General features: G+C 37.7%; 2 non-coding genes across 2 annotated transcripts; one reads left to right on the top strand and one right to left on the bottom strand.

The window, feature by feature from the left end:
- Positions 1-709: 709 nt before the first annotated feature.
- On the top strand, positions 710-817 carry LOC148576986 (small nucleolar RNA R71). Its single transcript, XR_015904407.1, has one exon. It is a non-coding gene; the product is annotated as a small nucleolar RNA R71 (small nucleolar RNA).
- A 21428-nt stretch (positions 818-22245) lies between these two features.
- LOC148576985 (small nucleolar RNA R71) lies at positions 22246-22353 on the bottom strand. The gene has a single exon (XR_015903876.1). It is a non-coding gene; the product is annotated as a small nucleolar RNA R71 (small nucleolar RNA).
- Positions 22354-26834: the final 4481 nt, after the last annotated feature.

Below are 26834 nucleotides of genomic sequence, written 5' to 3'. Positions count from 1 at the left end.
TTGGGAGAGTACTGGGAGGAGTTTCAGTAATCTTCTTACTCAGCTAACCCACCTGTGCTTCCAAATTTCTAATGGAGGACCTTGTTTTATTCATGAAACTTAGTATGGTCTTGGATAGATCAGAGACTATAGTTGCTAGGCCAAAATGGCTCTGTTTAGAATTCTCTGTCTGTTGCTGAGAAGATAATGGAAAAGGCTTGCTATTGCTAAACTTATTTCTTCCACCATTATTATTGAAGCCTTGTTGAAGCTTCTGTTGGTCCTTCCCTGAGAAATTCGGATGATTTCTCCATGAAGGATTATAGGTGTTTCCATAGAGTTCCCCCATGTAATTCACCTCTGCTATTGCAGGGTTCTCAGGATCATAAGCTTCTTCTTCAGAAGATGCTTCTTTAGTACTGTTGGATGTAGCTTGCAATCCATTCAGACTCTGAGAAATCATATTGCCTTGCTGAGTCAATATTTTGTTCTGAGCTAATATGGCATTCAGAGTATCAATTTCAAGAACTCCCTTCTTCTGGGGCGTCCTATTGTTCACAGTATTCCTCTCAGAGGTGTACATGAACTGGTTATTTGCAACCATTTCAATGAGTTCCTGAGCTTCTGCAGGGGTTTTCACGTGTAGAGATCCTCCTGCAGAATGGTCCAATGACATTTTTGACAACTCAGACAGACCATCATAGAATATAATTATGATGCTCCATTCTGGAAGCATGTCAGTAGGACACCTTTTGATCAGTTGCTTGTATCTTTCCCAAGCTTCATAGAGGAATTCTCCTTCCTTCTGTCTGAAACTTTGGATTTCTATTCTAAGCTTGCTCATCTTTTGAGGTGAAAAGAATTTGGCCAGGAAAGCACTGACCAGCTTATCCCAAGAGTTCAGGCTATCCTTAGGTTGTGAATCCAACCATGTTCTAGCTTTGTCTCTTACAGCAAAAGAGAAAAGCATAAGCCTGTAGACCTCGGGATTAACTCCATTGGTCTTGACAGTGTCACAGATTTGCAAGAATTCAGCTAAAAACTGATGAGGATCTTCCATTGAAAGTCCATGAAACTTACAATTTTGCTGCATTAGAGAATCCAAATGAGGCTTAAGCTCAAAATTTTTTGCTCCAATTGCAGGGAGTGAGATGCTTCTTCCATAAAAGTTAGAAGAGGGTGCAATAAAGGCACCAAGCATCTTCCTTGCATCTCCACCATTATTATTAGGTTCGGCCATGTCTCCTTCTTTTTCGAAAATTTCTGTCAGGTTCTCTCCAGAGAGTTGTGCTTTAGCTTCTCTTAGCTTCCTCTTCAGAGTCCTTTCAGGTTCAGGATCAGCTTCAGCAAAAATGTTCTTATCCTTGTTCCTGCTCATATGAAAAAGAAAAGAACAGAAAAGGAAATATGGAATCCTCTATGTCACAGTATAGATATTCCTTATGTGAGTATAAGAAGAGAAGAATAGAAGAAGGAGAAGATAAGAATTCGACCACAGAGGAGAAGAGTGGGTTCGAATTTTTGAGTGGAGGAAGGGTGTTAGTAGATAAATAAATAAATGGAAATAGATAAGAGGGGAAAGAATTCGAAAATTAAATAAAATAAATAAAAAAATTGTTTTTGTTTTTATTTTAAAATATTAGTTAGAATTCGAAAATTAAAAAGAGAAGGAGTAAAATTAAAAATTAAAACAATTAGTTAATTAGAAAAAATTTTGAAAAAGTGGATAGGAGTTTTCGAAAATTAGAGAGAGAAAATTAGTTAGGTGGTTTTGAAAAAGATATGATTGAAATAGAAAACTTTTAAAAATAAACCAAAAAGTCAAGTAGTTAATTGAAAAAGATTTGAAAATCAAATTTGAAAGGGTGAGAAGTTAGAAAAGACTTTGAAATTAATTTTGAAAAAGATATGATTGAAATTGAAAAAGATATGATTGAAAATCATTTTGAAAAAGATTTGAATTGGAAATTAAAAAGATTTAATTTTGAAAATTGAAATTGATTACTTGACTAACAAGAAACTAAAAGATATGATTCTAAAATTTAAAGATTGAACCTTTCTTAATAGACAAATAACAAACTCAAAAAATTTTTTTTGAATCAATCACATTAATTGTTAGTAAAGATTTTGAAAAATATGGAATAAAATAAGAAAAAGACTTTTGAAAATCAATTTGAATTTTCGAAAATATGAAAGAAAAATGGAAAAGATTTGATTTTTGAAAAGATAGAATTTTTAAATTGCAAATTTGACTTGATACATAAGAAACAATTAAATTTTAAAACTTTATAACTAAATCAATTTAAATTTTCGAAATTTATGAGAAGAATAAAGGAAAGATATTTTTTTATTTTTTATTTTTGAATTTTTAATGAGGAGAGAGAAAAACATAAAAATGATGCAAAACATAAAAATTCAAGATCAAAACACATGATGCATGCAAGAACACTTTGAATGTCAAGATGAACACCAAGAACACTTTGAATGTCAAGATGAACACCAAGAACTTATTTTTGAAAATTTTTAAGAAAAGAAAAACATGCAAGACACCAAACTTAGAAATTTTTAAACTTTAGACACTAACAAATTGAAAATGTATATGAAAAATAAGAAAATACACAAAACATAAAAATGCAAAGATCAAACAAAGAAAATCATCAAGAACAACTTGAAGATTATGAAGTACACCATGCATGAGTTTTCGAAAATTTTAATGAAAATTAAAAAGATGCAATTGACACCAAACTTACAATTTGGAACTAGACTCAAACAAGAAACTCAAAATTATTTTTTTGCTTTTATGATTTTATTAACTTTTTTTGTATTTTTCAAAAATTATTTGGAAAAAGAAAAATAAGGATTTCAAAATTTTTAATGAGAATTCCAGGAATCATGCAATGTTAGTCTAAAGCTCTAGTCTAGGAATTAGACATGGCTTACTAGCCAGCCAAGCTTTCAGTGAAAGCTCCCGTCCAAAATACTAGACATGGCGAATGGCCAGCCGAGCTTTAGCAGATCATTACATACAAAAGCTAAATTGCTGAGAAAGACAAAGAAGCTCTTCTAAAGATAGTTGAAACCTCGGTCCAAAAGATTAGACATGGCTTAACAGCCAGCCAGGATTCAACATATCTCATGAAACTCTAGAATTCATTCTTAAAAATTTTGAAGAACATAGAATAATTTATTTTATTATAAATTTTTTTTTCAAAAATAAAAATAATAAAAACAAAAAGCTTAAAATTAAAAGAAAATTACCTAATCTGAGCAACAAGATGAACCGTTAGTTGTCCAAACTCGAACAATTCCAGGCAACGGCGCCAAAAACTTGGTGCACGAAATTGTGATATCTAGCAATGGCGCCAAAAACTTGGTACGCACGTTTATAATCTCAAATTATTTTTCACAACTCCGATACAACTATCCAGCAAGTGCACTGGGTCGTCCAAGTAATAAACCTTACGTGAGTAAGGGTCGATCCCACGGAGATTGTCGGCTTGGAGCAAGCATTGGTCACCTTGTAAATCTCAGTCAGGCAGATTCAAATGGTTATGGGATTTTGATAATTATGATATAAAATATAAAATAGGATAGAGATACTTATGCAATTCATTGGTGAGAATTTCAGATAAGCGTATGGAGATGCTTTTGTTCCTTCTGAACCTCTGCTTTCCTACTGCTTTTATTCAATCATTCATACTCCTTTCCATGGCAAGCTGTATGTTGGGCATCACCGTTGTCAATGGCTACTTCCCGTCCTCTCAGTGAAAATGGTCCAAATGCGCTGTCACCACACGGCTAATCATCTGTCGGTTCTCGATCATGTTGAAATAGGATCCATTGATCCTTTTGCATCTGTCACACGCCCAACACTCGCGAGTTTGAAGCTCGTCACAGTCATCCCATCCCAGATCCTACTCGGAATACCACAGACAAGGTTTAGACTTTTTGGATCTCAAGAATGACCGCCAATAATTCTATCTTATACCACGAAGACTCTGATCTTTCGGAATAGAGGCTAAGAGATAAACGCTCAATCCAAGGTAGAACGGAAGTGGTTGTCAGGCACGTGTTCATAGGTTGAGAATGGTGATGAGTGTCACGGATCATCATATTCATCATGTTGAAGTGCAAGCAAATATCTTAGAATGGGAATAAGCTTGAATTGAATAAGAAAACAATAGTACTTTGCATTAATTCATGAGGAACAGCAGAGCTCCACACCTTAATCTATGGTGTGAAGAAACTCTACTGTTGAAAATACATAAGTGATGAAGGTCCAGGCATGGCCGAATGGCCAGCCCCCTAAACGTGATCTCTGAACATAAAATTGGTCAAAGACTAACCAGAAATGTGAAATAAATCAATAAAAGTAGTTTTTATACTAAACTAGTAGCTAGGGTTACATAAGATAAGTAAATGATGTAAAAATCCACTTCCGGGCCCACTTGGTGTGTGCTTGGGCTGAGCATTGAGCTTTCATGTGTAGAGTCTCTTTTTGGAGTTAAACGCCAGGTTGTAGCCTGTTTCTGGCGTTTAACTCTGATTTGCAACCTGTTTCTGGCGTTTAACTCCAGAATAGGGCAGGGAGTTGGTGTTTGAACGCCAGTTTGCATCGTCAAAACTCGTACAAAGTATGGACTATTATATATTGCTGGAAAGCGCTGGATGTGTACTTTCCAACGCAATTGAGAGCACGCCAATTGGGTTTCTGTAGCTCCAGAAAATCCACTTCAAGTGCAGGGAGGTTAGAATCCAACAGCATCTGCAGTCCTTCTTCAGCCTCTGAATCAGATTTTTGCTCAAGTCCTTCAATTTCAGCCAGAAATTACCTGAAATCACAGAAAAACACACAAACACATAGTAAAGTCTAGAAATGTGATTTTTATTTAAAAACTAATAAAAATATACTAAAAACTAACTAAATCATACTAAAAACTATGTAAAAACAATGCCAAAAAGTGTATAAATTATCCGCTCATCACACGCACACATACAAATTCCTTCTTGTGCGCACGCACGCAAGCTTCTGCGCATGCACATTTGTTTGTGTGTGCTTTTCCTTGTTTCTTTCATGTGTTCTCCCTTGTACATGCTTTCTTCCACTTTTTCCTATCTATTCTTGCCAAAATGACCTAAAATCACTCACAAAACATATCACGGCATCGAATGGCTTGAAATTGTAATTAAAATCATTAATTTAAGCACAAGAATACATGTTTTCACATTTAAGTCCAAATTTGGGAGATAACACAAAAGTATGCTATTTGAGTGCTTAAGGTGAGTTTATGTGATGAAATCCATCCAAATCAAGCTAAAATATATCGGAAAATATGGACTCATCAATTCTCCCACACTTAAACAATAGCATGTCCTCATGCTAAACCAAACAAGGAGAATGATCAAAGGGTAATCAACTTATTAATTCAATACAATCAAAAATCTAAAGAATTGAGTCACTCATCAAAATGAAGCAACTTGCACGAATACATGATACGAGGTGTGGAAACATAGAATTTAGTAATTGAACCCTCACTAAGTGTGTATACACTCTCATCACTTGGTGTGTAGGGTTTTATCACTCAAGTCTCTTCTAATCATGCTTTCAAGAAATTGCTTTTTATCTAACAATCAACAAGTATTTGATGCATGTATGCAAGTATCATGAGGTCTTTAGAAGGTTGTAATGGGGTTGGGATAAGGGTAAGATGAATATATGGCTAAGTGGACTAAAAGATTGAATCTTTGATAAGCTTAAGTATCCAACTCAACCTATATCAAACAACCCACAAAAAATGCATTCTAACCACCCATTACTTCTTTTCACACATTCATGCCTTAGTTTCTATTCAAAATGCATATGCATTCCTTATTCATTTTTTTCCTTTTTCTTTGGGATAACTTTTGTCCTATCTTATTTTTTTCTCATTTCATTCATTTTTTTGTCTTTTTCTATTTCTTTTTCTTTTTCTATGACAAATGCATATGGTTAAAGCAAATTGATACATGAATGTGCACCCATTTTTCAAATTTTCAATGAATACCCAAAAAAAACTACTTTTATGCCTCTACCAATGCTTCCTAAAATTTCCCCCACACTTAAATGACACACACATCTCAACCTAAGCTAATTAAAGATGAAATTCAAGGTTATTCATGGTTTTCTGCTTGGGGTTGTGATGTGCTAACAATTAAAACAAAGGGGATTAGAAAAAAGCTCAAAAGGGGTTAACAAAGGTAGATGCAAGGGTAGGTCCATATGGGTGAGTGACTTTAATTCAAAAATGGCCTCAATCATGCTAAATGCATTCAAGACATCAAATATTGGAAATAAAGAATCAAGCAAAATCAAGATCACAATCATAGAAGAGATATAGCACACCATGAACAAAATAGTAGTTAGAATGTGTAACCACTCATTAAAGCTCAAAAACTCACAAGGCATTTTGTTCTATCTCTCTTCTATGTTCCACAAAAATTCATTCAAGCAAGTTTAAAAATAATTTTCCAAATCAATTCAATAGAACGCCCTTGAAATAAAATTCTTGAAAATTTTTGTTGTTTTTCACCAAAATTATTTCCTCTATGTATGTATAATGTGATGGATGCAATTATCAAAATTTTCCTAGTTCTTTTCCTAATTTTCAACAAGCAAAAACTAACATGAACAATTAGGACAAAATTGACTAGGCATTATGCTATTCACAACATCCAATCACAACTTCTATCTATAAAATATATACCATGCAAAAGATGCAAAATGCAATAAATATAAACTATGAATAGTCTAAGATATATGTATAAAAGAAAATGCAATGAAACAATCAAAAACACCCCAAATATCTACAAAAAACATAATAAAAAGAAACAAAAATAAAGTGCAAAGTATTCGGTAAAGAGAATTTACACCCCAAAATGACGAATCCTCCCCCACACTTAAGCGTCGCACGGTCCTCCGTGCACGAACACGATCCAAGGGGAATGTCTCTAAGTTCCTCCACCTTCGATTGGCGGATGCGGGGGCTTGGGTTGTGTGGAATTGCCAAGTCCAATGTATGCTTGGCATCTCCCTCCTCGGTGTCCTCCTCCTCTCCCGGCTCCTTGTTTTTATGTCTCATCCTAAAAAACAATGAATAAAGTATAATTAGAATCATAGGGCAAGTAGCACAAAAAGGTAAAGGAAGGAGCAAATACATTGTATGCTTGGAACAAAAAGAAAACAAACAAGCCTTTAATTGAAGAAGTTTGTATAGTGGTGTGGCATGATAAAGATTAGCCATGTATGTATTCCAATTATGCGCGTAGTTGGAACACACACCACGGCCGGTTAAAAAGGCATCCACGCAGTCAAAAAGTGAGTATGGGTTCCTCAATTAAATGGCCTAAGTTGCATGCAATGAATAAACATCAATTAGACTCAAGCAAGCTTAGGCAATTACAACTAGAGTGAATTGAATTTAGGACATATTGGATATTAAAATCGTGCAAGTGAAAGCGCAAAATTAATAAAATTTCACAACAACCAATAGCCACTTCAAAGATGAAGAGGAACTACTTATTCATCTTTACGAATAAGGTAATAATCACATGGGAAGGTGCTTGTTACAAAAAGTGACAAGTCTTGATAAGAATCAAGTCAAGTCAACTCAAAAAATGCAAAGCATTAACAAGGAGCAAATACCTTGTGATGTGATTATATTGACTTAAAAACCATGATGAACAAGCAATTCTATTGGTGCACGAAATTGTGATCTCAGGCAACGGCGCCAGAAACTCTGTACGCACGTCCTAATAAATTGTTTTTCATTCACAACTTCGATACAACTAACCAGCAAGTGCACTGGGTCGTCCAAGTAATAAACCTTACGTGAGTAAGGGTCGATCCCATGGAGATTGTTGGTATGAAGCAAGCTATGGTCACCTTGTAAATCTCAGTCAGGCGGATATCAAAAGGTTATGGAGTTTTCGAAATTAAATAATAAGTAAACATAAAATAAGGATAGAAACACTTATGTATATCATTGGTGAGAATTTCAGATAAGTGTATAGAGATGCTTTCGTTCCTCTGAACCTCTGCTTTCCTGCTGTCTTTATCCAATCATTCCTACTCCTTTCCATGGCAAGCTTTATGTAAGGACATCACCGTTGTCAATGGCTACTTTTAATCCTCTCTGGAAAATGGTCCGATGCGTTGTCACTGCATGGCTAATCGTCTGGAGGCATCACCCTTGCCAATGGCTGCATCCTATCCTCTTGTGAAAATGGTCCAAATGCTCTATCACAGCACGGCTAATCATCTGAGGTTCTCGATCATACTGGAATAGGATTCACCCTCCTTTTGCGTCTGTCACTACGCCCAGCACTCGCGAGTTTGAAGTTCGTCACAGCCATCCCTTCCCAAATCCTACTCGGAATACCACAAACAAGGTTTAGACTTTCCGGATCTCAGGAATGGCCATCCATGGGTTCTAACTTATACCACGAAGACATTTAATAACTCGGACTCGGTCCCCTATATTAGATATCCAAGAGATATCCATCCAGTCGAAGGTAGAACAGAAGTGGTTGTCAGGCACGCGTTCATAGGGAATGATGATGATTGTCACGTTAATCACATTCAGGTTGAAGTGCGAATGAATATCTTAGAAGCGGAATAAGCTGAATTGAATAGAAAACAGTAGTACTTTGCATTAACTCATGAGGAACAGCAGAGCTCCACACCTTAATCTATGGAGTGTAGAAACTCTGCCGTTGAAAATACATAAGTGAATAGAGGGTAAGCATGGCCGAGTCGCCAGCCCCCAAAACATGATCAAAGATGATCCGAAGATCATAAGATGTCTAATACAATAGTAAAAAGTCCTATTTATACTAAACTAGTTACTAGGGTTTACAGAAGTAAGTAATTGATGCATAAATCCACTTCCGAGGCCCACTTGGTGTGTGCTTGGGCTGAGCTTGAATGTTACACGTGCAGAGGCTCTTTCTAGAGTTGAACGCCAGGTTGTAACGTGTTTCTGGCGTTCAACTCTGGTTTGTGACTTGTTTCTGGCGTTTAACTCCAGACAGCAGCGTAGAACTGGCGTTCAACGCCCTTTTACGTTGTCTAAACTCGGCCAAAGTATGAACTATTATACATTTCTGGAAAGCCCTGGATGTCTACTTTCCAAAGCAATTGAAAGCGCGCAATTTTGAGTTCTGTAGCTCCAGAAATTCCACTTTAAGTGCAGGGAGGTCAGAATCCAATAGCATCAGCAGTCCTTCTTCAACCTCTGAATCTGATTTTTGCTCAAGTCCCTCAATTTCAGCCAGAAAATACATGAAATCACAGAAAGACACACAAACTCATAGTAAAGTCCAGAAATGTGAATTTAACATAAAAACTAATGAAAACATCCCTAAAAGTAACTAGATTCTACTAAAAACATACTAAAAACAATGCCAAAAAGCGTATAAATTATCCGCTCATCATCCATTCAATTCACTAAATTCAATATGCACTTGTTAAAAATTTCACCAAACAAGAAATTAATTGTCAATGTTCATATCAATTTGGTGCTAGCCACTCAAAGCATTAAACAAGTACATTATTGAAATCCCAATCCAAAATAACATCATACTCATTCAAAAGTGCACAATTCCTAATTAGAATGCCAAACAAGGATATAGTCTAACACATATGGTAGCTACAACACATGCATTAAACAAAAATTTCTTCCAAGCATTGTGTCAAACACATGGTATGCGGTACACATATTCAACAAATTCAAGCCAAAATTCAAGCATCAACAACCCACAAATCAAAATTGAACACTTGCAATGCAACAAACAAACACTTAAGCAAACTTAAATAAACAAAGTTAAATCAACAAAATAGAAATTAAGCAAGCAACTAAACATAACAAAGAAGATTAAAACAAGAAAATTGCAAAGTTGAAGGATGGAAAAGAAAAAGATAGGTAACAGTGGCACTTGTGTTAGCCACTGCGAGGCTCACGGCGACGGAGCTTCACCGGAGAAGAAAAGAAAGAGAGAAGAAAAAGAAGGAACAAAGAAGAAAAGAGAAGAAAGAAGAAGCAGAACAAGAAGAAGAGAGAAGAAATAGAGAGAGAAAGAGATGGTGGTGGTAGTGGTGGCGGAGAAGAGAATCAGGAATGGGTAACAGAGAAGGGATGAGAGAGGAGATAGGGCTGGGTTGAGGGGTGGTAGAAGAAGAAAGAAGGAAAGAAGAGTGATGAGCGGGCTTTCGTGTGGTTTAGAATTCACAAATGAAAGCTCATTGTAAAGTATAGTTTCTAAACCAACGATAGTCCTTTCATACAAAAATTTTGTTTGTCACTAGTACAAACCCCTAAAATATATAAACCGAAGTATTTAACCTCGGGTTGTTCTCCCTATGAATTGCAATAAAGTGTCTTGTTATTGGTTGTAGAGTATGTTTTGGGGTTTTTGGGATAAGAGGCATGAAAAGTAAATGGTAATGAAAATAAACTAACAACTAGAAAGGTCTTGGCAAGGTTTAGTGGTTAAGGATCTCTATCCTAATCACTAACCACAACATGAGAATTGGCAAGGATCAACCCCATTAAGTCATCCTCTAACTAATAAAGGAAAGTCGAATGAGCAATGTCAATCCAAGTCCATAAGTCCTAGTTCTACACCAAATCAATTAGTGAGATCTAGAGTTAATGGTTCCCAATCGTCAATCACCTGGACATTAGTAACTCAAGAGTTCCTAAGTTACCTTCCCAAGCCAAGAGCACTAAAATCTACTCTAAAATCCAACCAAGCATTTCATCAAACACTTGGAAGGCATAAAAGGAAAACATAGTAAAATAGCAAGGAAAGTAAATCTACACTACTCAATTGCAAGGAATTAAACAACAATAAAGCAAATCAATGATAAAAGAGCATGAATCATAAATTGTATTAAAAGAAAATAGAAGAAGGAAGAGTGCATCAACAACAAAGTAAGCAATTACAAGAATGAAATACAAAATTAGAGAGAGGAAGAGTAGAGGAACAAGGAATTATAAAGGGAAACTAAATCAAAGCATGAATCAAATCTAGATCGAAGAAATTCTAATCCTAATTCTAGAGAGAAGAGGGAGCTTCTCTCTCTAGAAACTACTCTACATGATGCTAACACTTCAAACAATTGCTTCCCCCTTGACGAAGCTTGAATTCTGCATGAAATAGCATTAGAAATGAGTTGGGTTGGGCCCAAAATGGTTCAGAAATCGCTGGGGCCGATTTCACTTTAGTGGGCCACGGACAGCATCGGTGTGCACGCATACATGGCGCGTGTGCGCCCCTATATGCGAAGTAACATATGGGGAATTTTATATCATTTCGAAGCCCCGGATGTTAGCTTTCCACCGCAACTAGAACCGCCTCATTTGGACCTCTGTAGCTCAAGTTATGGTCGATTGAGTGCGAAGAGGTCGGGCTTGACAGCTTTCCGGTTCCTTCATTTCTTCATGTGTTCTCCCGCTTTGCATGCTTTTCTCCTCACTCCTTCCATCCGATACTTGCCTTATGAACCTGAAATCACTCAACAAACACATCAAGGCATAAAATGGAATTAAGGTGAGTTAAAATCACCAATTTAAGGGCCTAAAAAGCATGTTTTCACATTTAAGCACAAATTAAGGGAGAGTTGCAAAACCATGCTACTTCATTGAATAAATGTGGGAAAAGGTGATAAAATCCCCCAAATTAAGCACAAGATAAACCACAAAATCGGGTAAGAGTATTCATAAACTCTTCCGAACTTCCGGATTCGATTTCTTGAAATCCGTAACTCCAATAAAAAATCTAATCTGGTAAGAGTATTCGTAACCTCCTCCTCTACACGTTGGCACCATTTTGGAGTAGTGGAAGTTGACAGTGACATAGCTCCTCTTTTCTTTGGGTTTGGCCAACGGAAATTTTAGGAGGCATAGACGATTCTGGACATTTTGTTCTTCGATAGCTCAGTCAGAAAGCTTCTCCAGAGCTTCGAATATTTTGATTTCGTACAAAGGTATGGTTCTGGTTTCTCGTAGTTAATGTTGAATGTCACGTGAAAACTTAGGCTAGAAGACCTTAAGATAGGAATGAAATGAATGAATAATTGATGGATTGTGCATATGGTATAAAATGTGAGGTTTAGCTGTTGTCAATAATTTGCTGTTGAAGTTGGTTGGTTTTGGAAAAAAATTTAATATTGGTATTTGTTTGATTTTGAAATAATTTGTTACTGGAAATGATTTGAAAGATTGGGAGGTGTTTGATTTGATAGTTGGGACCCTTGAAGGGTGGCAGAAATTCGAGTTTTAAAAGAGGTACTGCCAAAGTTTCTATAAGAGCTGAAGTTTTCGATTTAAAGTGATATTTTAAAAGAAAGAGATTATCATGTAGCTTGTGTATTTGAGACTATTTATTAACCCTCTGTCACAAGATGTGACCGGGCACTTTAACTCCCCGGATTCCCCCATGGGCATGCATATATATGAATATTGAATATTATATTTGAGCTTGGAGTTCGACTCCATGGAATACTATATTATTGAGCTTGAAGTTCCACTCCATGGAATACTATATTATTGAGCGGAGTTCGGCTCCATGGAATACTATATTGTTGAGCTTGGAGTTCGACTCCATGGAATACTATATTATTGATCTTGGAGTTCAACTTCATGGAATACTATATTATTGAGCTTGGAGTGTGACTCCATGGAATATTATATTTGAGCTTGGAGACTGACTCCATGGAATATTATTGAGCTTGGGGATGCGCACACAGAGGGACTGTCCAATGGTTAACTACCAGGACATGTCGGGTTGGCTGTATAACCGACAGATGAGACTCATCAGCCATAGGACAGGCATACATCATATGCATTTGTTTGCTTTGTTTGAGTGTGCAATGTCTTAGCTTGATTAACTGTTAAATTCTGCTTATCCGCTACTTGTTCTACTTGTTGTAAATGCTTCTCTATTTGTGTTTTTCTTGTCTGTAATGTTGGTCTATGCAACTAAGAGGCCCCTTGTCTGGCGGAGAAATGACTAGGGTTGTTCCACCAGAGATTCAGAGAACTGGAGGAGTCAGAAAGTGAAGTATTAAGTTAAAGTTAGATTCAGAACTAGAATACCTCAGATAACTTACCTAACTTTTGGTTTAGTTTATTTTCCTTAAGAATGATTCTGAGTGTCGGAATTCTAGGAATGCCTCTGGCTCTCCCGAGACCTTTTACATTAACTATGCAGGCACCTTTACCATACAGAGAACCTCCGGTTCTCATCCCATACTTTGTTGTTGTTTTTCAGATGCAGGCCGAGAGACACCTCATTGAGCGTCTGGGTATTCTCCTTACAAGCGAAGAACTACCTTTTTGACTGTCATATTTTGATTTTAGGCTATGTATACATGTTTATAGAATCTCCACATGTACACTTTGTGTTTTGTCCCTCCTAGAGGTCGACTTGGAGATACAGGGGTTTACTTTGTGGTTTGACTTTTATTTTGGGTTGTATATATATAATCGTATACTCTGGCCGGCCTTAGCTTCGCAGGTCGAGTCTGGAGCTTGCTATATAAGTTTTGGAACTCTGATATGTATATATGTTTTCAGCTTCCTTTTGATTTTTCCTGTTCGTTTTACAAATATCCATGCGAGTGTGACACGATTTCCTGTTTATCATTTTTGATTAGCTTATCCTTCAAGCCTCCTAGATATGATTTCATCCAACTATATCTATGTACATATCCTTTTCTTTTATAGGTCGTAATACCTTGCCACCTCTACTTTATGACTTAAGCGTAAGGCCCTATGTGGTAGGGTATTACATTCTTCACAAGTTTGGGGCTCCTAAAATTGATTTTCTCCTTGTAATCTGGGGTCCCACACTTTCTTTTCACACCCGTCTTGAAGTTGACTCTCATTTTTAGCCCATCTGGGTGGTGAGGAAGGTGAATTCTCTATAAAGTGACCAACAATCTTTCTAGATCCATCTAGGTGAGCACTAATCCAACCTTCATATCTCATGTTTGATGCATCAACCATAATGAGCCTTGATTTGCAACGCCAACCACGAAACATCTTTCTTTTACGCTTCATCCCATAAAGCATCCTAAGTTGGCCATCTATTTCAAGCAAACCATATTCAAGTGGGATAATAAAGATAATAGAAATGAGTTTCACCCACTCAAATGAAGGTGCAGATGGCAACCTAGGCAAAGGTGATTCCAAGGGTCTTGACAAGGTGTATTCAATTTCCATCCTCCTTTTTATAAGGACTTCCACCTCTCCACAATATCTCTTAATTTCAATTATTTGTTCAACAATTTTATCTAAACCTTTTTCCTTACTCAAATCATAAATGGGAAGACGAGAGAGATTTACCTCCACATTGCTTTCAAATCCAATGGGGAAAGTTCTTCTTGTTCAAGGGATTCTTCACCACGAAGACTTGGTGCTTGATCTTCCTCACCAAGGGAACTCAATTCTTGCTCTATCACATCCAAGGCTTCATATGGAATATGCTTTGGAAGGTGTGCACTTTCCTCCCTAGCATCAATTTCAATCATCTTGGAGGGGTTTTCTTCAACTCTATGTTCCCAAGGAGGTTCTGCATCTCCTAAGTCTTCAACCATCTCTTCCTCTACTTCAACAATTATGGCTTCCTCCAATTGTTCCAATACAAAGCAACTTCCCTCATTCTCCACCAATCTCTCCTTCATGTTATGCTCTTCATTTGATTCTCCACATGTAGCCATGGGAGTTCCTTGAGTGTTCAAGCATTGGGATGCTAACTGGTTTACCACCTCATCCAAAGCAGCCGTGAATTGTTCTACATCCCTTTTCATCTCTTCTTGTTCTTGAACAAGAGCATTAAGGACGTCATCCATTGGAGGTTGGGGTGAATGGAAGGGTCCATCAATTTGGGGGAAGGATTCAGAGTCGGAAGGTGGTTCTTCTTGGTAGAGTTATGGTGGTCTAATGTTTTCCCGTCTTTCCATTTGTTGCACAACACACTCCATGGTTGCTTGGAATTGTTCCAATGCCTCCTTAAAATGATCCCTTGACTCTTGCTCCTCTTGGATATCATGAGTAGGATCATATGGCTCTTGGATCGAAGGGCATGAATATTCTTCCATGGGAGGTTGTAGTGGAAAGTAGTATTCATCTTGTGGTTAGAAATTTTCATACATTGGAGGTGGTTCATCTTGGTAATAATATGGAGGGGGTGGCTCTTGAAAATGTTGATGTTGGAATGCTGGTGGCTCTATATGTGGTTCATATGGCTCATATGGTTGTTGGTAGGATGGATATGGATTAGGGTCATATGAAGATGGTTGGTAAAAGGTGGCTTGTGAGTATGGTTGATGGCTATGTTGAGGATATGGCTCATAGGTGTATGGTGGTGGTTCTTGGAAGTCACAAGGAGATTCACCATAACCATTGGATTGGTATGCATCATAGAATGGCTCTTCTTCATAGTGCATTGGTGGAGGTTGTTGCCAAGAGGATTGATCATATGCATATGGCTCCTGCCACCTTTGGTTATCCCATCTATGATGCACATCTTCATTTAAGTTCCCATTTCCTACAACATAGTTGTAATCACACTCATAGCCAAAGTGATAATTCATAGTGAAAAGTGAAAATAAGAAACAAAAGCAAACAAGAAATAATGAAACAAAGTCCTAAAACTAACAAAAACTAACAAGCAATCCAAAAATCAAGCTATTCACAATATTTACATATATACAATAACCAATAACGTAACACCATTGCGATTCTCTGGCAACGGCGCCATTTTCTGATGAGCGGGCTTTCGTGTGGTTTAGAATTCACAAATGAAAGCTCGTTGTAAAGTATAGTTTCTAAACCAACAATAGTCCTTTCATACAAAAATTTTGTTTGTCACTAGTACAAACCCCAAAAATCTATAAACCGAAGTATTTAACCTCGGGTCGTTCTCCCTAGGAATTGCAATAAAGTGTCTTGTTATTGGTTGTAGAGTATGTTTTGGGGTTTTTGGGATAAGAGACATGAAAAGTAAATGGTAATGAAAACAAACTAACAACTAGAAAGGTCTTGGCAAGGTTTGGTGGTTAAGGATCTCTATCCTAATCACTAACCACAACATGAAAATTGGCAAGGATCAACCCTATTAAGTCATCATCTAACTAATAAAGGAAAGTCAAATGAGCTATGTCAATCCAAGTCCATAAGTCCTTGTTCTACACCAAATCAATTAGTGAGATCTAGAGTTAATGGCTCCCAATCGTCAATCACTTGGACATTAATAACTCAAGAGTTCCTAAGTTACCTTCCCAAGCCAAGAGCACTAAAATCTACTCTAAAATCCAACCAAGCATTTCATCAAACACTTGGAAGGTATAAAAGGAAAACATAGTAAAATAGCAAGGAAAGTAAATCTATACTACTCAATTGCAAGGAATTAAACAACAATAAAGCAAATCAATGATAAAAGAGCATGAATCATAAATTGCATTAAAAGAAAATAGAAGAAGGAAGAGTGCATCAACAACAAAGTAAGCAATTACAAGAATGAAATACAAAATTAGAGAAAGGAAGAGTAGAGGAACAAGGAATTGTAAAGGGAAAGTAAATCAAAGCATGAATCAAATCTAGATCTAAGAAATTCTAATCCTAATTCTAGAGAGAAGAGGGAGCTTCTCTCTCTAGAAACTACTCTACATGATGCTAACACATTAAACAATTACTCCTCCTTGCCCAAGCTTAAATTCTGCATGAAATAGAATTAGAAATGAGTTGGGTTGGGTCCAAAGTGCTTCAGAAATCGCTGGGGACGATTTCACTTTAGTGGGCCACGGACAGCATCGGCGTGAACGCGTACATGGCGCGTGCGCACCCCTATACGCGATATAAAATATGGTAAATTTTATATCATTTTGAAGCCCCGGATGTTAGCTTTCCAACGCAACTGGAACCGCCTCATTTGGACCTCTGTAGCTTAAGTTATGGTCGATTGAGTGCAAAGAGGTCGGGCTTGACAACTTTCTGGTTCCTTCATTTCTTCATGTGTTCTCCCGCTTTGCATGCTTTTCTTCTCACTCCTTCCATCCGATACTTGTCTTATGAACCTGAAATCACTCAACAAACACATCAAGGCATCAAATGGAATTAAGGTGAGTTAAAATCACCAATTTAAGGGCCTAAAAAGCATGTTTTCACATTTGAGCACAAATCAAGGGAGAATTGCAAAACCATGCTATATCATTGAATAAATGTGGGAAAAGGTGATAAAATTCCCCAAATTAAGCACAAGATAAACCACAAAATTGGGGTTTATCAAAGAGGAAGGGTGAGGAATGGCACAACAGGGCAGCTTTTCTCATTACTGCCCAGACCACGATCTGTGCGTACACACAGGGAAGTGTGCGTACGCGCACCAGCAAAAAATGGGGGCATTCATACGCATAGGGCATGCGAGTGCTGTTGGCAGAGAGGATCTCAAGACGTGTGCGAACGCATAGGGCTATGCGCACGCACAGAATGAAAATGTGGTGGGGTGCGCGTCAATAGAGGGTGCGAGCATTGCGAACAAAATGCGTGCAACTAGGTGTGCGTATGCACACATCGGTGAGTACGCACAGATGGGGAAAAACAGGGGAAGTGTGCGTACGCACAAGGCTGTGTGCACGCACAGAACTCTATTTCTACAACATTTTTAAAGCCTCTAAGGCACCAACCATGATATCAATCAAGGGTTTTCAAGCCCCAAAACACATCATTCATCAAAAACACGTGATCAAACATAAAATACAACTAATTTAAACCTAGAATGCAATCAAACTAAGCTAATTAAAGAGGCAAAATTGAATAAACAAAAACTAAAAGAAAGAAGAGTTGAAAGGATATTACCATGGTGGGGTGTCTCCTACCTCGCACTTTGGTTTTAAGTCCTCAAGTTGGACTTTTGGTTTGAGCTCATATCAAGGAGGCTTGTGCTTCCATCCATCCTTGAGTTGCCAACCATGCTTGCTCTTCAAAAATCCTCCGGGATCCCACACAAAGTACATCAAGCTCTCAAGCAACCTCAAGCAAATAATTGGGATCCAAAATTGTTGGTTGTGGAGTTGTATGCCCGGATCCCACACTTTAGTTTCTCCATCATCCTCTTGTTGACTGATGAGCGGATAATTTATACGCTTTTTGGCATTGTTTTTAGTATGTTTTTAGTAGAATCTAGTTACTTTTAGGGATGTTTTTATTAGTTTTTATGTTAAATTCACATTTCTGGACTTTGCTATGAGTTTGTGTGTTTTTCTGTGATTTCAGGTATTTTCTGGCTGAAATTGAGGGACTTGAGCAAAAATCAGATTCAGAGGTTGAAGAAGGACTGCTAATGCTATTGGATTCTTACCTCCTTGCACTCAAAGTGGATTTTCTGGAGCTACAGAACTCAAAATGGCGCGCTTCCAATTGCGTTGGAAAGTAAACATCCAGGACTTTCCAGCAATGTATAATAGTCCATACTTTGAACGAGTTTAGATAACGTAAAAGGGCGTTGAACGCCAATTCTATGCTGCTGTATGGAGTTAAACGCCAGAAACAAGTCACAAACCAGAGTTGAACGCCAGAAATACGTTACAACCTGGCGTTCAACTTCAGAAAGAGCCTCTGCACGTGTAACATTCAAGCTCAGCCCAAGCACACACCAAGTGGGCCCTGGAAGTGGATTTATGCATCAATTACTTACTTCTGTAAACCCTAGTAGCTAGTTTATTATAAATAGGACTTTTTACTATTGTATTAGACATCTTTGGATTACATTTTGATCTATTGATCACGTTTGGGGGCTGGTAATTCGGCCATGCCTGGACCTTCATCACTTATGTATTTTCAACGGTAGAGTTTCTGCACTCCATAGATTAAGGTGTGGAGCTCTGCTGTTCCTCAAAGATTAATGCAAAGTACTACTGCTTTTTCTATTCAGTTCAACTTATTCCGCTTCTAAGATATTCATTCGCACTTCAACCTGAATGTGATGAACGTGACAATCATCATCATTCCCCCACGAACGCGTGCCTGACAACCACTTCCGTTCCACCTTAGATTGAATGAGTATCTCTTGGATCTCTTAATCAGAATCTTCGTGGTATAAGCTAGATTGATGGCGGCATTGATGAGAGTCCGGAAAGTCTAAACCTTATCTGTGGTATTCCGAGTAGGACTCTGGGATTGAATGACTATGACGAACTTCAAACTTGTGAGTGCTGGGCGTAGTGGCAGACGCAAAAGGAGGGTGAATCCTATTCCAGTATGATCGAGAACCTCAGATGATTAGCCGTGCTGTGACAGAGCATTTGGACCATTTTCACAAGAGGATGGGATGCAGCCATTGACAAGGGTGATGCCTCCAGATGATTAGCCATGCAGTGACAGCGCATTGGACCATTTTCCAGAGAGGATAAAAAGTAGCCATTGATAATGGTGATGTCCTTACATAAAGCCAGCCATAGAAAGGAGTAAGACTGATTGGAAGAAGACAGCAGGAAAGTAGAGGTTTAGAGGGACGAAAGCATCTCCATGCATTTATCTGAAATTCTCACCTAGGATTTACATAAGTATTTCTCTCCCTATTTTATTATTAATATTCAAAAACTCCATAACCATTCTATATCCGCCTGACTGAGATTTACAAGATGACCATAGCTTGCTTCATACCAACAATCTCCGTGGGATCGACCCTTACTTGCGTAAGGTTTATTACTTGGACGACCCAGTGCACTTGCTGGTTAGTTGTGCGAAGTTGTGATAAAAAGTTGAGATTACAATTGAGCGTACCATGTTGATGGCGCCATTGATGATCACAATTTCGTGCACCAAGTTTTTGGCGCCGTTGCCGGGGATTGTTCGAGTTTGGACAACTGACGGTTCATCTTGTTGCTCAGATTAGGTAATTTTCTTTTTGTTTTCTTTTCAAAAAATTTTTTCAAAAATCTTTCAAAAAAAAAAATTTCTCCTTTGTTTTCGAAAAAGTTTTAAAATAAAAATGTTTTCAAAAACATATTTTTCTTCAGAATTTTTAAGAATGAATTCTAGTGTTTCATGAAGCATGTTGAAGCCTGGCTGGCTATAAAGCCATGTCTAATTCTTTTGGATAGGGAATGTCAGGCGTGTCATGTCTGAGTTACATACTAAAGCTTGGCTGGCTATTAAGCCATGCTTGACCTTTTGATTGGAGCTTTAGACTAAAGAGCATAAGATTCCTGGAATTCATATTAAAATTTTTGGAATCCTTATTTTTCTTTTTCAAAATGATTTTCGAAAAAATTAAAAGAAAATACAAAAAAATCAAAAAAAAATTCATAAAAAAAAATCAAAAATATTTCATGTTTCTTGTTTGAGTCTTGAGTTAGATTTAAAGTTTGGTGTTAATTGCATGTTCATCTTGCATTTTTCGAAAAATTCATGCATTCATGGTGTTCTTCATGATCTTCAAGTTGTTCTTGGTAAGTCTTCTTGTTTGATCTTGATGTTTTCTTGTTTTTCATGTGCATTTTTGCATTCATAGTGTCTAAACATGAAAGATTTATAAGTTTGGTGTCTTGCATGTTTTCTTTGCATATAAAAATTTTCAAAAATAAGTTCTTGATGTTCATCTTGACATTCAAAGTGTTCTTGGTGTTCATCTTGACATTCATAGCATTCGTGCATGCATTCATTGTTTTGATCCAAAATTTTCATGCATTGAGTCTTTTTCATGTTTTTCCCTCTCATCATTAAAAATTCAAAAATCAAAAAAATATCTTTCTCTTTTTCTCTCTTAAAATTTCAAAAATTAGATTTGACTTTTTCAAAAATTTTTAAAATCTAGTTGTTTCTTATGAGTCAAATCAAATTTTCAATTTAAAAATCTTATCTTTTTCAAAATCTTTTTAAAAAATCAAATCTTTTTCATTTTTCTTATCTATTTTCGAAAATTTTAAAAATATTTTTCAAAAATTTTTTCCCTATCTTTATCTCCTAATTTTCGAAAATAACATCATCAATTAATGTTTTGATTGAAAAATTTCAAGTTTGTTACTTCCTTGTTAAGAAAGATTCAAACTTTAAGTTCTAGAATCATATTTTGTGATTTCTTGTGAAATCAAGTCATTAATTGTGATTTTAAAAATCAAATCTTTTTCAAAACTAATTTCAATCATATCTTTTCAAAAATATCTTCTTATCTTATCTTTTTCAAAAATTTGATTTTAAAAAACTTTTCTAACTTCTTATCTTCTTATCTTTTCAAAAATTGATTTTCAAAATTTGTTTCAACTAACTAACTAACTTTTTGTTTGTTTCTTATCTTTTTGAAAACCACCTAACTAACTCTCTCTCTCTCTAATTTTCGAAAATATCTTCCCTCTTTTTCAAAAATTTCTTTTTAATTAACTAATTATTTTAATTTTTGATTTTAATTTTCGAAAACTAACTTTTTTTTTCAAAAACTATTTTCGAAAATCACTAACCCTTTTTCAAAAATAATTTTCAAAAATCCTTCTCCCTCATCTCCTTCTAATTATTTATTCATTTACTAACACTTCTCTTCATCTCACATCACTGCTCCTATCCTTACCTTTGTGTTTGGATTCTTCATTCTTCTTCACCCCTATTCCTTTTCTTCTTTTACTAACAATAAGGAACCTCTTTACTGTGACATAGAGGATTCCTCTTCTTTTCTTGTTCTCTTCTCTTTCTTATGAGCAGGAACAAGGAAAAAGGCATTCTTGTTGAAGCTGATCCAGAACCTGAAAGGACTCTGAAGAGGAAACTAAGAGAAGCTAAATTACAACAATCCAGAGACAACCTTATTAAAAATTTCGAACAAGTAAAGGAGATGGCAGCCGAACCCAACAACAATAATGCTAGGAGAATGCTTGGTGACTTTACTGCACCTAATTCTAATTTACATGGAAGAAGCATCTCTATTCCTGTCATTGGAGCAAACAACTTTGAGCTGAAACCTCAATTAGTTTCTCTGATGCAGCAGAACTGCAAGTTTCATGGACTTCCATCTGAAGATCCTTTTCAGTTCTTAACTGAATTCTTGCAGATATGTGATACTGTTAAGACTAATGGAGTAGATCCTGAAGTCTACAGGCTCATGCTTTTCCCTTTTGCTGTAAGAGACAGAGCTAGAGTGTGGTTGGACTCTCAACCCAGAGATAGCCTGAACTCTTGGGACAAGCTGGTCACGGCTTTCTTAGCCAAGTTCTTTCCTCCTCAAAAGCTGAGCAAGCTTAGAGTGGATGTTCAAACCTTCAGACAGAAAGAAGGTGAATCCCTCTATGAAGCTTGGGAAAGATACAAGCAACTGACCAAAAAGTGTCCTTCTGACATGCTTTCAGAATGGACCATCCTGGATATATTCTATGATGGTTTATCTGAATTGGCTAAGATGTCATTGGATACTTCTGGAGGTGGATCCATTCACCTAAAGAAAACGCCTGCAGAAGCTCAAGAGCTCATTGACATGGTTGCTAATAACCAGTTCATGTACACTTCTGAGAGGAATCCTGTGAGTAATGAGACGCCTATGAAGAAGGGAGTTCTTGAAATTGATACTCTGAATGCCATATTGGCTCAGAACAAAATATTGACTCAGCAAGTCAATATGATTTCTCAGAGTTTGAATGGAATGCAAGCTGCATCCAACAATACTCAAGAGGCATCTTCTGAAGAAGAAGCTTATGATCCTGAAAACCCTGCAATAGCAGAGGTAAATTATATGGGTGAACCTTATGGAAACACCTATAACCCATCATGGAGAAATCATCCAAATTTCTCATGGAAGGATCAAAAGCCTCAACAAGACTTTAATAATGGTGGAAGAAATAGGTTTAACAATAGTAAACCTTTTCCATCAACCACTCAGCAACCGACAGAGAACTCTGAACAAAATACCTCTAATTTAGCAAACTTAGTCTCTGATCTATCTAAGGCCACTGTGAGCTTCATGAATGAAACAAGGTCATCCATTAGAAATTTGGAGGCACAAGTGGGCCAGCTGAGTAAAAGGACCACTGAAATCCCTCCTAGTACTCTCCCAAGCAATACAGAAGAAAATCCAAAAGAAGAGTGCAAGGCCATTGAATTAATCACCATGGCCGAACCTGTGAAGGAAGGAGAGGACGTGAATCCCAAGGAGGAAGACCTCCTGGGACGTCCAGTGATCAATAAGGAGCTTCCCTTTGAGGAAACAAAGGAATCTAAGACTCATCTAGAGACCATAGAGATTCCATTGAACCTCCTTATGCCATTCATGAGCTCTGATGAGTATTCCTCTTCTGAAGAGAATGAGGATGTTATTGAAGAACAAGCTGCCAAGTTTCTTGTGCAATCATGAAGCTGAATGCGAAATTATTTAGTATTGAAACTTGGGAAGATGAACCTCCCTTGTCCACCAATAAACTAAGTAATCTGGATCAACTGACATTGCCTCAGAAGAAACAGGATCCTGGAAAGTTCGTAATACCTTGTACCATAGGCAACATGATCTTTGAAAAGGCTCTGTGTGACCTTGGTTCAGGGATAAACCTCATGCCCCTCTCCGTAATAGAGAAACTGGGAATCTATGGGGTGCAAGCCACTAAAATCTCATTAGAGATGGCAGACAATTCAAGAAAACAAGCTTATGGACAAGTAGAGGACGTGTTAGTAAAGGTTGAAGGCCTTTACATCCCTGCTGATTTCATAGTCCTAGATACTAGGAAGGATGAGGATGAATTCATCATCCTTGGAAGACCCTTCCTAGCCACAGCAAGAGCTGTGATTGATGTGGACAGAGGAGAATTGATACTTCAATTAAATGAGGATAACCTTGTGTTTAAAACTCAAGGATCTCTCTCTGTACCCATGGAGAGGAAGCACAGTAAGCTTCTCTGAAAGCAGAGTCAACCAGAGCCCCCACAGTCAAACTCTAAGTTTGGTGTTGGGAGGCCACAACCAAACTCTAAGTTTGGTGTTGAACTCCCATTTCCAAACTCTAAGTTTGATGTTGGAGAGTCTCAACAATGCTCTGAACATCTGTGAGGCTCCATGAGAGCCCACTGTCAAGCTATTGACATTAAAGAAGTGCTTGTTGGGAGGTAACCCAATTTTTATCTAATTTTTATTTTTATTATTTTTCATGTTTTATTAGGTTCATGATCATGTGGAGTCACAAAATAAATATAAAAATTGAAAACGGAATCAAAAACAGCAGAAGAAAAATCACACCCTGGAGGAAGACCTTACTGGCGTTTAAACGCCAGTAGGAAGCATCTGGCTGGCATTCAACGCCAGAACAGAGCATGGTTCTGGCGCTGAACGCCCAAAATGGGCAGCATCTGGGCGTGTGAACGCCAGAATTGCACCCTGGAGAAGAGCTGGCGCTGAACGCCCAGAACAAGCATGGTTCTCGCGTTCAACGCCAGAAATGGGCAACAAATGGGCGTTCAACGCCCAGAACAAGCACCAATCTGGCGCTGAACGCCCAGAGTTGTGTGCAAGGGCATTTTGCATGCCCAATTTGGTGTAAGGTTGTAAATCCTTGAACACCTCAGGATCTGTGGACCCCACAGGATCACCTCAGGATCTGTGGACCCCACAGGATCCCCACCTACCTCCACTCACTTCTTCTCACCCCTCTTTCACACAATCACCTCAATCTCTCTTCCCTATCACCACTTCACCAGTCACATCCATCCACTCTTCCCCATAAACCTACCTCATAAACTCCACCTACCTTCAAAATTCAAAATCAATTTCCCACCCAAAACACACCCTTATGGCCGAACCTTACCCCCCTCCCTTCCCTATATATAGCCCTCCATTCTTCCTCATTTTCACACAACACAACCCTCTCTTCTCTCCTTGGCCGAATACACCACCCCCCTCTCCTCCATATTTTCTTTTTCTTCTTCATCTATTCTTTCTTTTCTTGCTTGAGGGCGTGCAACATTCTAAGTTTGGTGTGGTAAAAGCATAAGCTTTTTGTTTTTCTATTGCCATTGATGGCACCTAAGACCAGAGAATCCTCTAGAAAAGGGAAAGGGAAGACAAAAGCTTCCACCTTCGAGTCATGGAAGATGGAAAGATTCATCTCCAAAGCTCATCAAGACCACTTCTATGATGTTGTAGCCAAGAAGAAGGTGATCCCTGAGGTCCCTTTCAAGCTCAAGAAGAATGAGTATCTGGAGATCCGACATGAAATCCAAAGAAGAGGTTGGGAAGTTCTAACAAAACCCATCCAACAAGTCGGCATCCTAATGGTTCAAGAGTTCTATGCCAATGCATGGATCACTAGGAACCATGATCAAAGTAAGAACCCGGGCCCAAAGAATTATCTCACCATGGTTCGGGGGAAATACTTAGATTTTAGTCCGGAAAATGTGAGGTTGGCATTTAACTTGCCTATGATGCAAGGAGATGCACACTCCTACACTAGAAGGGTCAACTTTAATCAAAGGTTGGACCAAGTCCTCATGGACATATGTGTGGAAGGAGCTCAATGGAAGATTGACTTCAAAGGCAAGCCGGTTCAACTAAGAAGACCGGACCTCAAGCCTGTAGCTAGAGGATGGTTAGAGTTCATACAACGCTCCATCATCCCCACTAGCAACCGATCTGAAGTTACTGTGGATCGGGCCATCATGATTCATAGCATCATGATTGGAGAGGAAGTAGGAGTTCATGAAGTCATCTCCCTTGAACTCTACAAAATAGCCGAAAAGTCCTCCCCCATGGCAAGGCTAGCTTTTCCTCATCTTATTTGCCATCTCTGTTACTCAGCTGGAGCTTTCATAGAAGGAGACATTCCCATTGAGGAAGAGAAGCCCATCACTAAGAAAAGGATGGAGCAAGCAAGAGAGCCCATTAATGGAGCTCAAGAGGCGCATGAAGCTCATCACCATGAGATCCCGGAGATGCCTCCAATGCATTTTCCTCCACAAAACTATTGGGAGCAAATCAACACCTCCCTAGGAGAATTAAGTTCCAATATGGGACAACTAAGGGTGGAACATCAAGAGCACTCCATCATCCTTCATGAAATTAGAGAAGATCAAAAAGCAATGAGGGAGGAGCAACAAAGACAAGGAAGAGACATAGAAGAGCTCAAGGACATCATTAGTTCCTCAAGAAGGAAACGCCACCATCACTAAGATGGACTCATTCCTTGTTCTTACACTCTCTGTTTTTCGTTTTCTATGTTAAGTGCTTATCTATGTTTGTGTCTTATTACATGATCATTAGTAGTTAGTAACTTTGTCTTAAAGTTATGAATGTCCTATGAATCCACCACTTCTCTTAAATGAAAAATGTTTTAATTCAAAAGAACAAGAAGTACATGAGTTTCAAATTTATCCTTGAACTTAGTTAAATTATATTGATGTGGTGACAATGCTTCTTGTTTTCTGAATGAATGCTTGAACAGTGCATATGTTTTTTGAAGTTGTTGTTTAAGAATGTTAAATATGTTGTCTCTTGAAAGAATGATGACAAAGAGACATATTATTTGATAATCTGAAAAATCATAAAAATGATTCTTGAAGCAAGAAAAAGCAGCAAAGAACAAAGCTTGCAGAAAGAAAAAAAATAGCGAAAAAAAATAGAAAGAAAAAGAAAAAGCAAGCAGAAAAAGCCAAAAGCTCTTAAAACCAAGAGGCAAGAGCAAAAAGCCAGTAACCCTTAAAACCAAAAGGCAAGGGTAATAAAAAGGATCCCAAGGCTTTGAGCATCAGTGGATAGGAGGGCCTAAAGGAATAAAATCCTGGCCTAAGCGGCTAAACCAAGTTGTCCCTAACCATGTGCTTGTGGCGTGAAGGTGTCAAGTGAAAACTTGAG

This window comes from Arachis ipaensis, chromosome B1, assembly GCF_059453495.1.
Source record: "Arachis ipaensis isolate K30076 ecotype BB chromosome B1, ASM5945349v1, whole genome shotgun sequence".
Classification (NCBI taxonomy): Eukaryota; Viridiplantae; Streptophyta; class Magnoliopsida; order Fabales; family Fabaceae; genus Arachis; species Arachis ipaensis.
The sequence above is the reverse complement of the archived record's forward strand: the minus strand, read 5'-3'. Positions and strand labels throughout refer to the sequence as shown.